Source organism: Meles meles, chromosome 11 (assembly GCF_922984935.1).
Source record: "Meles meles chromosome 11, mMelMel3.1 paternal haplotype, whole genome shotgun sequence".
Taxonomy (NCBI): domain Eukaryota; kingdom Metazoa; phylum Chordata; class Mammalia; order Carnivora; family Mustelidae; genus Meles; species Meles meles.
The window spans coordinates 21,176,042-21,190,676 of record NC_060076.1 but is presented as its reverse complement, the minus strand read 5'-3'; the positions used below and the strand labels follow the sequence as shown (position 1 = coordinate 21,190,676).

The window sequence follows — 14,635 nt, the reverse complement described above, 5'->3', positions numbered from 1 at the left end:
CAAACAAGAGAAAATAAATGAAACCAAAAATTGCCTTTTGAAAAAGATCAGTCATACTGAAAACCTCTAGCTAGACCAATTAGCAAAAAAAGAAAGACAACATGAATTATCAATATCAGAACTGAAAAGATGAAATCATTACAGATCCTGGAGATTAACAAGATAAGGAAATATTAGCAATTTTCTGCACATATATTCAACAATTTAGCTGCAATGTACAAATTCCTTGAACAATCCAAATCCAACATCCATTCATGTTAATAAAAAACAGCAAACAATGAACAGAAAGCAATTTTTTTAAGGTTTTTACTTATTTATTTGAAAGAGAAAGAGAAGTGATCCGAAGGGGCACGTGTACCCGAATGTTTATAGCAGCAATGTCTACAATAGCCAGACTATGGAAAGAACCTAGATGTCCATCAACAGATGAATGGATCAAGAAGATGTGGTATATATACACAATGGAATACTATGCAGCCATCAAAAGAAATGAAATCTTGCCATTTGCGACGACGTGGATGGAACTAGAGCGTATCATGCTTAGTGAAATAAGTCAATCGGAGAAAGACAACTATCATATGATCTCCCTGATATGAGGACATGGAGAAGCAACATGGGGGGGTAGGGGGATAGGAGAAGAATACATGAAACAAGATGGGATTGGGAGGGAGACAAACCATAAATGACTCTTAATCTCACAAAACAAACTGGGGGTTGCTGGGGGGAGGTGGGATTGGGAGAGGGGGAGGGGGCTATGGACATTGGGGAGGGGAGGCGAACCATAAGAGACTATGGACTCTGAAAAACAACCTGAGGGTTTTGAAGGGTCAAGGGTGGGAGGTTGGGGGAACAGGTGGTGGGTGATGGGGAGGGCACGTTTTGCATGGAGCACTGGGTGTTGTGCAAAAAGAATGAATACTGTTACGCTGAAAAAAAAAATAAATAAACAACTACAAAAAAAAAAAAAAAAAAAAAAAAAAAAAAAAAAGAAAGAGAAAGAGAATGAGAGAGAGAGAGCATGATAAGGGGGAGGGTCAGAGGGAGAAGCAGACTCCCCGCCGAGCAGGGACCCCCATGCGGGACTCAATCCCAGGACTCCAGGATCATGACCCAACCCGAAGATAAAGCACCCAGAAAGCATTTTTTTCCTTAAACAAAGCTATCTTTTTTTTTAGATTATTTATTTATTTATTTGACAGAGATCACAAGCAGGCAGAGGGAGAGGGAAGCAGGCTCCCCGCCAAGCAGAGAGTCCAATGCGGGGCTGGATCCCAGGACCCTGAGATCATGACCTGAGCCGAGGGCAGAGGCTTTAGCCCACTGAGCCACCCAGGTGCCCCAGAAAGCAATGTTTTAACATGAGCAAGGCATCTAAGAAAAACCTACAGGTAAGGAAGATGGACTGCCTTCCCTTATGAGCAGGAGGAAGAAGACAAGCATGTTGTCACCTCTACTTAGCATTACACTGGAGGTCTTAAATTTTAGATTAAGGCAAGAAAAAAAAATCATGCAGATTGGAAAGGAAGAAATAAAACTATATTTACAGATGACATGATCATGTACATAAAAAAATCCTAAGCAATTAAAAAAAAATACAATAACAGGGTGCCTGGGTGGCTCAGTTGGTTGAGTGACTGTCTTCGGCTCAGGTCATGATCCCAGAGTTCTGGGATAGAGTCCCACATCAGGCTCCCAGCTCCATGGGGAGTCTGCTTCTCCCTCTGACCTCCCCTCTCATGCTCTCTCACTCTGTCTCTCTCTCAAATAAATAAATAAAAACTTAAAAAAAAATACAGTAACAAAATGTGCAAAGTATTTCTGTATATTGACAAGAACACAACTTACCATAAAAAGGAAAAAGGAATATATTTAAAATATACATGTAAACCTGTTTATTTCAGGTTTAAATAGGTTAAAATATACATGTAAACCTGTTTATTTCAGTAAACACTGAACATACATATATATATACACATAAATATATAACATGCATATACAGATTAAATATGTATTATATATTTATATAAATATATAAACAATATATACAGGTTATATATGTATAAAAATAATATAGATACAGATTTAAATATACATGTAAACCTGTTTATGTCAGTAAACACTGAAAACTACAAAGAAGCACTAAAAGAAATTACAGAAGACCTAAAAATTTGATATACTCTATTCCACAAATTACAAAACTCACTATGGTTGAAACATCAATTTCTCCATAATTGACCCATATAGTCTATGCAACCCAAGTCATTATCCCAGCTTCTAGACAGAAACTGATGAGCTAATTGTAAACTTTCAAGTATAATACAAATGACTTAGTATAGCTTAAACAATATTGATAAAGAAAAACAAAGCTGGAGGACCTACACTACTTGATCTTAAGGCACAGTATAAATCCACTGTTTTCAAAACAGGGTGATATTAACATAATAAATAGATAACGGATAAAAGTTCATTGTGCATAAATAGACACTAATGTTGAGCTATTTTCAAATAATGGTACCAAAACAATTCATTACAGAAAGGAAAACCTTTTTAACAAAAGGTGCAGAACTAACTTGATAACCCTATGGAAACAAGTCAATCTGCACCTCTAAGACACACAAAAACAAATCTGAAAGTCACCTCAGACCTAACCTTTTATCAAAGTTCAAAGTAGAGGCTTCTTAAAACAAATAAAGAGTATCTTTCCACCTTTGGGATAAGCAGAGTTCTTAGACAAGAACAAAAAGCCATAACCAAAAAATTGAAAAGAAATTTATCAAAATTAAATGGACTTTGAGGAGCTTATAAATGTAACTAGAATAGGGAAACCAGTAAAAAACTGTTTAAAATAAGTATAATATGCTGAGAGGAGAGAGAAACGAAACCATACAAATCATTCAGTTAAAACCAGGGAAGGTAAAAAATATAGAATGAAGAAAATAAAAACAAAGAACAAGTGAATGAACAGTGTTACAAAGAAAACCACAAGCCCAAAATGGCATCACTTAAGACAAATCATGAAATCTGGACTTAATCCCTAACCTACTAGCAGTTTCAACCTCCCCCAGAATTGTTTTAACTGGTCAGTCAGGAATTTTCTGATCAGCATCAATGAGGTAATCTGTCACAGAGCCCTCTCAATCCCCCAGAGGAAGATGAGGTAATCTGCATAATAAGGCCCCTGTAAAAGAAGGTGATCTTACCTAAACAATCCTTTCTTTTCTTTCACTAATAACTTCTTGCCCCACCTTCCTTCCTTTGAAAACCTGTGTTGTACAACACCTTGAAGCTCTCCTCTTCTTTTTTTTTTTTAATATTTTATTTATTTGACAGAGAGAAATCACAACTAGGCAGAGAAGCAAAGCAGAGAGAGAGGAGGAAGCAGGCTCCCTGCTAAGCAGAGAACCCGATGCGGGGCTCGATCCCAGGATCCTGAAATCATGACCTGAGCCGAAGGCAGAGGCTTTAACCCACTGAGCCACCCAGGCGCCCCAAAGCTCTCCTCTTCTTATTAGCTGGAATGCTACCTGATTCATGAGTCACTTAAGAAATCCAATTAGATCTTCGAATTTAACTAGACTGATTTTGTTTTTTTGGTGGCTTTTTTAAAAGATTTTATTTATTTATTTGACAGACAGACATCACAAGTAGGCAGAGAGAGAGGAGGAAGCAGGCTCCCTGCGGAGCAGAGAGCCCAATGCGGGGCTTGATCCCAGGACCCTGGGATTACCACCTGAGCCAAAAGCAGAGGCTTAACCCACTGAGCCACCCAGGAGCCCCTGATTTTGTTTTTTAGAAAGATCTAGCCCTGTATCAGCTCCCTGCTCAACCAGGAACCTGCTTCTCCCTCTCCCCTGCCCCCCCACCAACAAGTTCCAGCTTGCTCTCATTCGCTCTTCCTCTATCTTGTTGTATTCTTTCAAATAAATAAAGCTTTTTTAAAAAAAAATCTTGGGACGCCTCAGTGGTGCAGTCAGTTGAGCATCTGCCTTCAGCTCAGGTCATGATCCCTGGGATCCTGGGATTGAGTCCCACGTTGGGTGGAGGGGGCTGTGCGTCCTTGATCAGCAGGAAGCCTGCTTCTCCCTCTGCCTGCTGCTCCCCCTACTTGTGAGCACTTTCTCTCTCTCTCTTGCTCTCTGAGAAATAAATAAAATCCTTTAAATAAATAAAATCCTAAAATAGTTTTTTAAAAAGTCTTACTATACACTATCTACAGGAAACACCTTTTTTTTTCTTCAGTTTTTCATCTAATTATTTAAGTAACCTAGACACCCAATGTAGAGCTGCAAGAGCATATGAACAGTGGGGAGGGGCAGAAGAAGAAGGGGAAGCAGACTTTCCACTGAGCAGGGAGCCCCACACAGGTCTTGATCCCAGCCAGGACCCTGAAATTATTATTATTTTTTTAACATATAATGTATTATTTATTGCAGTGGTACAGGTCCGTGATTCATCAGCCTTACACAATTCACAGCACTCACTATAGCACATACCCTCCCCAGTGTCTGTCACCCAGCCACCCCATCCCTCCCACCCTGCTCCACTCCAGCAACCCTCAGTTTGTTTCCTGAGATGAAGAGTCTCTTACATTTTGTCTCCCTCTCTGGTTTCATCTTGTTTCATTTTTCCCTCCCTTCCCCTATGATCCTCCATCTTGTTTCTCAAATTCCTCATATCAGTGAGATCATATGGTAACTGTCTTTCTGTGATTGACTTATGTTGCTTAGCATAACACTCTCTAGTTCCATCTGCATCCTTGCAAATGGCAAGATTCCATTTTTTTGATGGCTGCATAATATTCCCGTGTGTGTGTTTTTAAACCACATCTTGTTTATCTATTCATGTGTTGATGGATACAGGAATCTTGCCAAACATCTACCAACATAAGAACAGATTTTTTTTTTTAAGATTTTATTTATTTATTTGACAGAAAGAGAGAGGAGAGAGATTACAAGTAAGCAGAGAGGAAGGGGGAAGCAGGCTCCCCACCAAGCAGAGACCCCGATGCAGGGCTTGATCCCAGGACCCTGTGATCACAACCTGAGCCAAAGGCAGACGCTTCACGCACTGAGACACCCAGGCGCCCCAAGAACAGATTTTTAAATACTGTAATATGTTCACATAATGGAATACTCTCAGAAATAAAAATAATCAACCACTGATTCATGCAACATGGTTGAATCTAAAAATCATTTTGCTGAGGGGCACCTGGCTGGCTCAGTCGGTGGGTTGAGGGACCACCTGAACAACCGACTCTTGGTTTTAGCTCAGATGGTGATCTCAGGATGATGAGATAGGGCAGAGACCATGCAGAGTCTGCTAAGGGCTCTTTCTCTGGTTCCCTCTGCCATCCCCTTCCCAAATAAATAAATCTATAAACAAACAAACAAATAATCATTTTGCTGAGTAAAAGAAGTCAGACATCAAAGAGCTGTGTATATGATGTGTAAATATTTTATTCCATTTAAGTTCAGAAACTGGAAAAAATAATCTATGATGATAGAAATCAGGACAGTTGCCTAGAATGAGTCTGGAAAAAGACAACAAAGAATATTTTACAGTGATATTCTAGTGCCTTGACTGGGGAGGAGGAAACACAGGTGGATACATTTGTTAAAATTTATTGCACTGTGTACCCTTGAGAAGGATGCATTTCACTCTATGTAAATTACAGCCCAATTAAAAAAAAAAAAAAATTCCAGCAAAGGCCTTCTATATTTTGTACAGCAGCAGGCAAGCATTTTCTGAAAAGGGCCAGAAAGTAAATATTTTAGGCTTTGTGGTCATATGATCACCGCTTCAACTATTCAATTCTACCATTCTATTGTGTACCATTCTATTGTGAAAGACACCAGACAATATGGAATTAGCATGGCTCTGTTCCAACAAAACTATTTACAAAACAGGTGGCAAGCTGGATTTGGTCCACAGGCTGGAGTTCGCTAAGCTCTGGTCAAGCAAATAAAAAATGAATCTTCAAAATTAATTTAAATTTGTTATATTGATCTTTCCTTTATACTGACAGGATGGTAATTATTAGAAGCCAATTTTAGTCCACTAAACATAAGTTTTTATCTAATCATTTAAAATAAGAAGACTACCCAGAAAACATATGGAGTATCATCATTTTAAAAAGATCATGTTTTAGGGGAGCCTGGGTGCCTGTCGGATAAGTGGCCAATTCTTGATTTCGACTTAGGTCATGATCTCTCCATACTGAGACTGAGTAGCATCAGCCTCCCAGCTCAGCAAAAAGTCTGCTTCTCTCCCTCCTCCTCTGGTCTCCCCCTTCCCCAGCTTAAGAGAGAAAGAGAGAGAAAAGAAATAGAGAATGAGCAGGGGAAGGGGCAGAGGGAGAGGGAGAAGCAGACTCACTGCTGAGTGGGGAGCCCAACAGGGAGTTCAATCTCAGGACCCTGAGACCATTACCTGAGTGAGCCAAAGTCAGACTCAGTGGCCTGAGACACCCAGGTGCCCCAAAATCATTTGCTTTAATAACTACTATAGTACTTTGGGAAAATAACCAAAAATATGGGAAATACTTGAGTTTCAGATAAACTAGTTAGTAAATAAAATATAAGCTGGAAATTTAAAATACACTTAGGTACACACACAAAAAGCTGTATTACCCACAACGCTGATAGTCTGATTTATCCAATATAATAAAAAAAATTTTTAAGATTTTATTTATTCATTCATGAGAAACAGAGAGGCAGAGGCAGAGGGAGAAGCAGACTCCCTGTTTCAGGGAGCCCAATGCGGGACTCGATCCCAGGACCCTGGGATTAAGACCCGAGCTAAAGGCAGATCCTTTAACCAACTGAGCCACCAAGACGTCCTGGTACAATAAAGTTCTTGACAAATGTTCATTATCAGTCATCTCTAAAAACAATTCCGCTTTCTTCCCCCAAAATAAAGGATTTCATATTTAAGGATATTTTTAATTCTTTAAAAATGAAATGCATATTTCTCTGAATCCGGGAAAGCAGCTTATGAACCATAACCTGAAATCCACTTTTGCCATTAGCTGAAACTATTTGTTGTATTGTCATATTCAGATAACAAAGAGAGGAAGGTAACGGACATTCCTTTTTTTTTTAGTAACTGACATTCTTAAAGGACTTATTTAAATTTGCTTATTTTGGTTTATACAATCTAGATGAATTATGAGCCTTATCAGCCTATTACCTGGTAACTAAACTCCTTGGATGGGATCCAAGAAAGAAGGAGAACAATCTTAAGAAAAATCTTCTATATAATGAGTAATTTACTGCCATTTCCAATATTTAAGTTTATAAAAATATAGAATGCCTAGTGAAACAACTAAATCAGCTGATCTCTTCAGAGCAGGATGTGATCTTTGTTTTCAAAGTGCTTGCTGCTGAACAGGTAGTCAGAAATCCAAATCATGTATTCAAACCTGGTTGCCGTGTCTAATCTTTTTCTTTTATTTATCATAAGATATATTTTCCCCATAATAAAAAAGCCATAATACCCCTTCAAGCATAATTTCTCTACTCAAAAATGGTAAGTTTTTTAAATGTCTCACTATTCACTTCTGCCAGATAAACTTTAGAATCACAAATCACATTTCAGCTAAAACCAAACAACATTCACTTTATTTTTTTCTTTGAAGATTTTACTTACTTATTTGAGAGAGAAAGAGAGACCGAGCCAGAGTGAGAGAGCATGGGAGGGGAGGTCAGAGGGAGAAGCAGACTCCCCATGGAGCTGGGAGCCTGATGTGGGGGACTCAATCCCAGGCCTCTGGGATCATGACCTCAATCACTTAACCAACTGAGCCACCCAGGCACCCCAACATTCACTTTAGATATCCTTTCCCTCACAGGTACCTATAGAGACACCAAAAGTGGTCTTAGATATGAGCCTGCAGTTTCTAATCTCTTAGTGTCATTCCCAAAAGAGAAACTAACTTAAGCATCTGTGAAAAAAAAAAAAAGAAGAAAAGCATATCTCACTAAAGAGGTTCCTTCATTTATTTTCAGTTCATAAAATACGTTCAAAGTTTGCCAAAGCAAGCTAACTCCACCCAACCTCAAAGACAGTATAAGCAGTGGTTCCCTATTATGTTAATCTTAAGAATCCTATTGTTAGTTTCATATGCTATTATGCTTATTTCTTATGGTATTTTAAGAATAAGAGCACCACCACCAGATCCAGTAACTGCAAATGTGGAAGTGCTGAAATTACTAGCAAGAAGAGATGATGAAGAGATAAAGGAAGACAGAAAGTGGTGAAACAACCTTAGATGAAATACAAATATATATAAAAAAAAAGAAAGACAAATATATAAACACGAAGTATTTATTTTTGTTTTCTACAGTAATCCAAAGCATAAGTGGCCTCTAGAACTAGATTCTTTTTTTTTTTTAATTTTATTTATTTATTTGACAGACAGAGATCACAGGTAGGCAGAGAGGCAGCCAGAGAGACAACCAGAGAGAGAGGAAGGAAGCAGGCTCCCCGCTGAGCAGAGAGCCCAATGCGGGGCTTGATCCCAGGACCCTGAGATCATGACCTGAGCTGAAGGCAGAGGCTTTAACCCACTGAGCCACCCAGGCGCCCCTAGAACTAGATTCTTAACTCAGGTATATCAAATATCAAATTGCTAAAGGAAACCTTAACAAACCCATTGATATTTTAAAAGTCTCATATTGGTGAATATTGTTTACTTGATTTATATTTTAGAATTCAATAAATGAGAAGACTGATAAAACTATGTGACTTAGCTTAGAAGAGTTATTACTGTAAAATATTAATTACCCAGATCTCCTGTTCACTTTCTAGACAGAACCCTTATTACTGGCAGCTAGTTATATTAAAAAAAAAAAAAGTCTGGCTTTGGAACCAGGAAGACATGGGTTTGAACTCTGGTGCTTAATACCTTGAAAACAAACTTTCTGCACCTATTTTTACATCTCTAAAATGGGAATTTATTGGGGTGCCTGGGTGGCTCAGTCGTTAAGCATCTGCCTTCAGCTCAGGCCATGATCCCAGGGTCCTGGGATAGAGTCCCACATCAGGCTCCCTGCTTCTCCCTCTCCCACTCCCCCTACTTGTGTTCCCTCTCTCGCTGTGTCTCTGTCAAACAAATAAAATCTTTAAAATAAAATAAAATGGGAATTTATTAATATCTACCTTGAAGGACTATTATAATTAGTGAAATATGTGTAAAGCTGCTGACACATACTAGGAATTGAAGAAACTTTAGCTGCTATTACTATTTTATTACTCATAAATAAAAAAATAGAAGAACAAACATGATAGGGAAATACAGTCTAGGCTACATCTAACTCCTAAAACAAAACAAAACAAAACAAAATCAAACAAATAAACTCTGATAATTCAAGAAAAAAACTTTGTAAAAAGTAAAAGTAAAGTATTTTTGTAAGAAAGTAAAAGTAACTTTGGGCTAAACTTTCATTTTAGTCATACAAGATAGTGTTGTATGTAAAATCCAAAATCTATATATATATATATGTAAAATCCAAAATCAGCTACAGGTCCACTTATTTTGGAGCTAAATAAAAATGAAAGATTATTATCACACAGTAAAACATAATTTTATGAACAGATGAGATGATTATCACCATTGGGGGAAAAAAAATGCCAAAACAAAGATTTTTAAAAGCTTATGAAAGGATAGTAAAAGAGTCCTACCTTTAAACCGACTGCTATAAGATCTGTAACAACACTGTATGGAAAAAGTAAAAAGAGAAAATGGGAAACAAAGTTAGAGAACAAGTTTTTCAAAGACAGAGATAATAAGATTAAAGAAAAAAAAGAAAAGCATTATAGTAATAAAAATTAATAAAAATAAGAATGTGATGAATTGTGAAATGTTAATACAAAGAAAAGTGATGGGACAGTCTAGCAACAGCAGAGTATAAAGCAAAGCTTTAACCACAATGTAAGAAACAAAAAGTAAATCAAATTTTTTTAGCATTTATTAAAATACAGCCGTTTCAATAAAATGACTAACATGTGTTGATCTATTTACCTCTATTTAACAAATCCAAATCAAAACTTAAAATTGCCAAAGTTCATTCTTTTAAATCGCTGGTCTGAATTACCGTGTTTTAAAATTTTAAATGAAACAAAACTAGTTTAGTGGCTTTTACAGAAATAGAAGGTATCTTACAAATTTCCACCTACCACCCAAAACAGCTCACCAAAATACAACTAAGATAGTCTCTCAGAATTAAAATAAATGCAAATATTAAATTTCCGACATGAAAATTTTCAAGATCTGCTTTTAAAAAAAAAAACTCTACCACATCAAAACTGTGTTTAAGTATAAATTATCTCAGGAGGAAATGAACGCGTACACACACACACACACACACCCCCACACACGACAGTTGGGATTTGAGGAAGAACTAGAAAGATATATTGACTGGTGGTTTGTTATTTCTTTTTGAACTATCCAAAATAATGAAAAAGGACCTTTTCAGGCTGTGGGAAAATGCAGAAAGTTAATTAGCCTCCTGAACGCAAATAGTCACTGGGTTCAAAACCACATCCCTTAACCCCAAGGTGTAAAGACTCCTATAAAGTTCTCCAAACAGAAATCCATCTTTTCTCACACCAAAACAATCTTCAATTACAGTTTGCCTTCATATCTCCTAAAAGAAAGCTCTAACTAAATTCTATATGTTGTTAATATCCTATAATGCCATTACTTAATAAAAGTAAAAAAACTTATGAATCTGGATTGTTCAATGATGCAAATTTGTTTTAAACAATAACCATGTAAAAAAATAAAACAAACAATAACCATGTAGATTTTTAATTTTTTCTTATAGACTCTGGAAACTTGCAATTAATTTGTCTGAAATTTAAATGTGACAAATAACAGTGCATAGAAAATAAGACTGTATATAGGTCCTGAACTTAACTTCCAGAATGTCTTACTGCCCCACATACACAAACCAAAAAACTCATTCCTAGCTTTAAAGCCACACATAGGGTGAAGAGTTATTAAACTATCCAAAAGAGTAAGTTTGCACTTCTCAGTTACCCAAGAGTTTAATAGCCAAGATGCATAAGTGGAGTCTTTTGTCATCACTATCACACTATCAATTTTCCAATACAAAAAAGCTAGCCTGCTTCCATGGCTCAAGTCAAACCGTCTAACGACAACGCACTACACACAGTGAGACACTAATTTCACAATCTTTCTGAACTGAAATACTGGCATAATTACACAAATTAAAGCAGCAAAACTTTGCACACATATAAAGTGTAACTGAATCAGGTGATGTGAAATGAGTTCTCAACAATGTCCTCAGAAAAGTTTCAATTGAACAATGAATACAGCTTCAATTAAATTAAAACAAAATACAGAACATCACAACCATCAATGAAATCTAAAACCGCACTCTAAAATCTGCAGCAGTGTGCAATTAGCATTCAAATGAATTAATTCAAATATCATACAGACTTAACGTTATGAAAGTAGATAAAAGAAGTCTAACGAGGGCAAAAATTGTTGGAAGATTCCATTGTCTTTACACAGCATGGCAACAGTCATCAACTCTATGGTAACATGTACAAGGCTTTTACTGTTTACGCAAGTTCCACATATTCTACAACCAGGGGGGTTACAGATATGTTGTCCTCAAAAGCAAGTAAAAGGCCAAACAAAAACTCGAATATATAATGAGAATGAATAGTGGATTTGCAAGCTCTAACAGAGCGGGAGATATTTTTAAAATCTTGATATGCATATTCTACAATTAATACACGAAGATCCTGATCTAGTCGTTTCTTTGAATATTAAATTATCAGGTCCCACGCCATATCCCTGGGTTCTCAGCGAAATTTTTCTATCAGTGAATCCAAAATCTTTTTATTTTGGCCACGGACCTCATTCACTTTTAGAGCGTCTGAACGCTCCCGAAAATTGCAGAAATTCACGAAGTTTCTTTTGGGGGGACGTGGGGGCTGGAGTCCACGGTCACCAGGTCCAGACGCCCGGTATACAGAGGTCTTAGCACAGCTCACAGCCCAGGTCCGGAGACCTCAGCGGGTTCCCCGGCACGTCGACACCCCGCGGGGGGCCCTGGCTTCGGGACCAGGTCGCCGCCCAGACGTGCCCCGACGCGTGCACTCGCCGTCTGCCTCTCAGTGGCCACTCGCCTCCCCATCAAGGGGACGCTCCAACGCTCGCCCCACCTCACCGGTAAACAGCAACTCCCCAAGCGGGAGGACGCCCGCCCCGAGCGCCGCCTCCGCCTCCCCCAGTGCAGCGCACCATTTTCTGAGAGGAAGTGTCGGCAGGCCCGGCCGGGCTCCCCGGACTCTGCGCGCGGAGGGCGGACCCCGGCACCCGGCGGCGGCACCCGGCGGCTGCACCCGACTTTCCTCCGCTTCCGGGTGTGAGGATGTGAAGGGGCGGACATTACGGGGGCGCCCCAGCCAGGGGAGAAGAGGAGGCGGCGGACCGCCCCTCCGCGATTCGGGGCTCCCGGAAGCCCCGCCGTCGGACTCGGCTGGGGTCACTCCCCCGGCCGCCGGCGCCGCGCCCGGCTTCCCGGCCGTGGCGCGTCCGGCCGAGAGCCGAAAGGAAGGGGGGCAATCGCAGCCCCGCACAACCGCTGCGCCTTCGAGTACTTACCCATCCATGGCCCAGACGGAGGAGCGCACGGTGCGGGGACTGACGGGCTCACCGCGAGCGGAGGGCGGAGGCGGCGGCAGCCGGGCGGCTCCGGGGACGGGCAAGCGGCGCCTCTCCGGAGCCCCGCCGGCTAGGAGGTGGAGGAGAGTGGGAAACAGGGGCGGAGACCAGGGACGCTCCCGCCACCGCCGCGCCCCCGCCTTCCCCACCCCGCAAGCGCGTCCCCGCCTCGCCCCGCCCCCTAGGGTCGACGCCCTCCCTCCGCCCCGCCCCCAGCCGGCCTCCCGCTCGGCTCCAGAGCGCCCTCTTCCGCCGTCGCCCTAAGACTCCGCCTCCCGGCCTCTCTCCCCAGGGCGCGCGCGCGCCTCGCCCCCGCTTCGCTCCTGCGTTCACGGGAGCGCGCTCCTTGTGCTTCCCGCTTTGTCGCCCCGCCCGCCCACCCGCGGGCCCCGCCGGCCTTCCGGCAGCTCTGCCCCGGGCTGCTGGGCTCGGACACCTCCGTCTCCCCGTGGGAAGAGCGTTGGAGACCCGGCTCTGGAATGTAGGTAGGAGTGTCTCGCCAGGACCCCAAAACCACGATGGATTGGTGGGCGAGGCTGGCGGTGGCTGGACCACAAGCACGGAGGCCCGGCAGGGGCCGTGGTCTTCGAAGCCCCGGGCCCTGCAACCCGGGGAAGCCCCGGCTCAGGATCCGGGCTGCCACGAGCTCTCGCCAGTGCGGGGCCCGCGGGTCGTCCGCCGGGTCCTGGGAGCCGACTGCTGGGACTCGCTCCCGCAGGATAGGTGTGGTTGAGATTTAAATGAATGAAAGAGACTGTCCGAACTTGAGAACCTCTCAGTTGTGAACAGTTTTGGTCTCAGTGCTTTTTGACCCTACAGTCTGGGTTTGAATTTATATGAAACATTCGTTGCACAATACGGAATGGTCAGCATGTTGCCAGCATTTTATACAGTTTTTCATATTCCTCCATGTAAAGAAACAAATCCTATGAAGGAGTGATTATTCCCCTTTTTTCAGGTGAAAATGTAGACACTAATAGAGTGATTACAGTGATTCACTAATACAGTGATTACAGTTTCACAACCACTAGAGCCCCTTCCTCTCCTCTGAGCAAAATTATGTATATATAATTAGTGGCAACTCGCTTGTTTGCCCTTTTGTATTCTGTCTAGTTCTGAAATGCAGTGATTTTTCAATTCACAGATCATCAAAACTTAAGCCACTAAACGCGGTCCTCGACCAAATTCTTACTTGACTGGGAAGAGAGGGCTGCTCCCCCTCAGCCACCTCATTTGCGAAGTAAGTAACAAGACGTTTCAATCATCTATCCTTACTAGTGTATACTGCTTTTAAATAAGTAGGCGCCACTAAAACGACTTAAACTGTCTATTCATCCATCATTAAGTCATTATTTATTGTTTACTATGTGCCAAGCACTGCAGGGATAACCCAAAAAATCAGGTTCCAGCATTCATGGTTGAATGGATTCCTCGATGGCTCTATTATTTATTGGCAAAAACCAATTTTCAGATAGCTCATTTCTTGGGGACCCTATTTTTAAAGAACTGTATCTAACTTCAGTCTTTAGAAAAGATGAAATATATTTTGTATGTTAAGTCTAAGTATTAAGTTGCAGTTGTAAACATTGTCACCCCACATTGCCAGATGAATGTTAAAAATATGAGCAAGTCCGGGGCGCCTGGGTGGCTCAGTGGGTTAAGCTGCTGATTTTGGCTCAGGTTATGATCTTGGGAGTCCTGGGATCGAGTCCCACATCGGGCTCTCTGCTCCACAGCGAGTCTGCTTCCCTCTCTCTCTGCTGCCTCTCTGTCTGCTTGTGATCTCTCTCTGTCAATTAAATAAATAAAAAATCTTAAAAAAAAAATATGAGCAAGTCCTTGATGCAGTCTTTATATCGTTTTGAGGATATAGTCTGTTGATGAAATTTCCTTAATTTTTTTTTTAGTTACAGGAGTAACAAACATGTGCTCCTT

The 14,635-nt window shown here is 40.9% G+C and overlaps 1 protein-coding gene across 7 annotated transcripts in view; it reads right to left on the bottom strand.

Annotated features, from left to right (window-relative positions):
- The window catches only part of PTBP3 (polypyrimidine tract binding protein 3), a 116,290-nt gene extending 103,379 nt beyond the window's left edge, over nucleotides 1-12,911 (bottom strand). For 2 of the 7 annotated variants that reach the window (XM_046023752.1, XM_046023753.1), the window contains exon 1: nucleotides 12,641-12,911. The gene's annotated coding sequence lies outside the window, so the exon portion shown is untranslated. The remainder of the gene's footprint in view (nucleotides 1-12,640) is intronic. The other 5 variants (XM_046023756.1, XM_046023754.1, XM_046023758.1 and 2 more) reach the window with 4 other exon arrangements.
- Nucleotides 12,912-14,635: the final 1,724 nt, after the last annotated feature.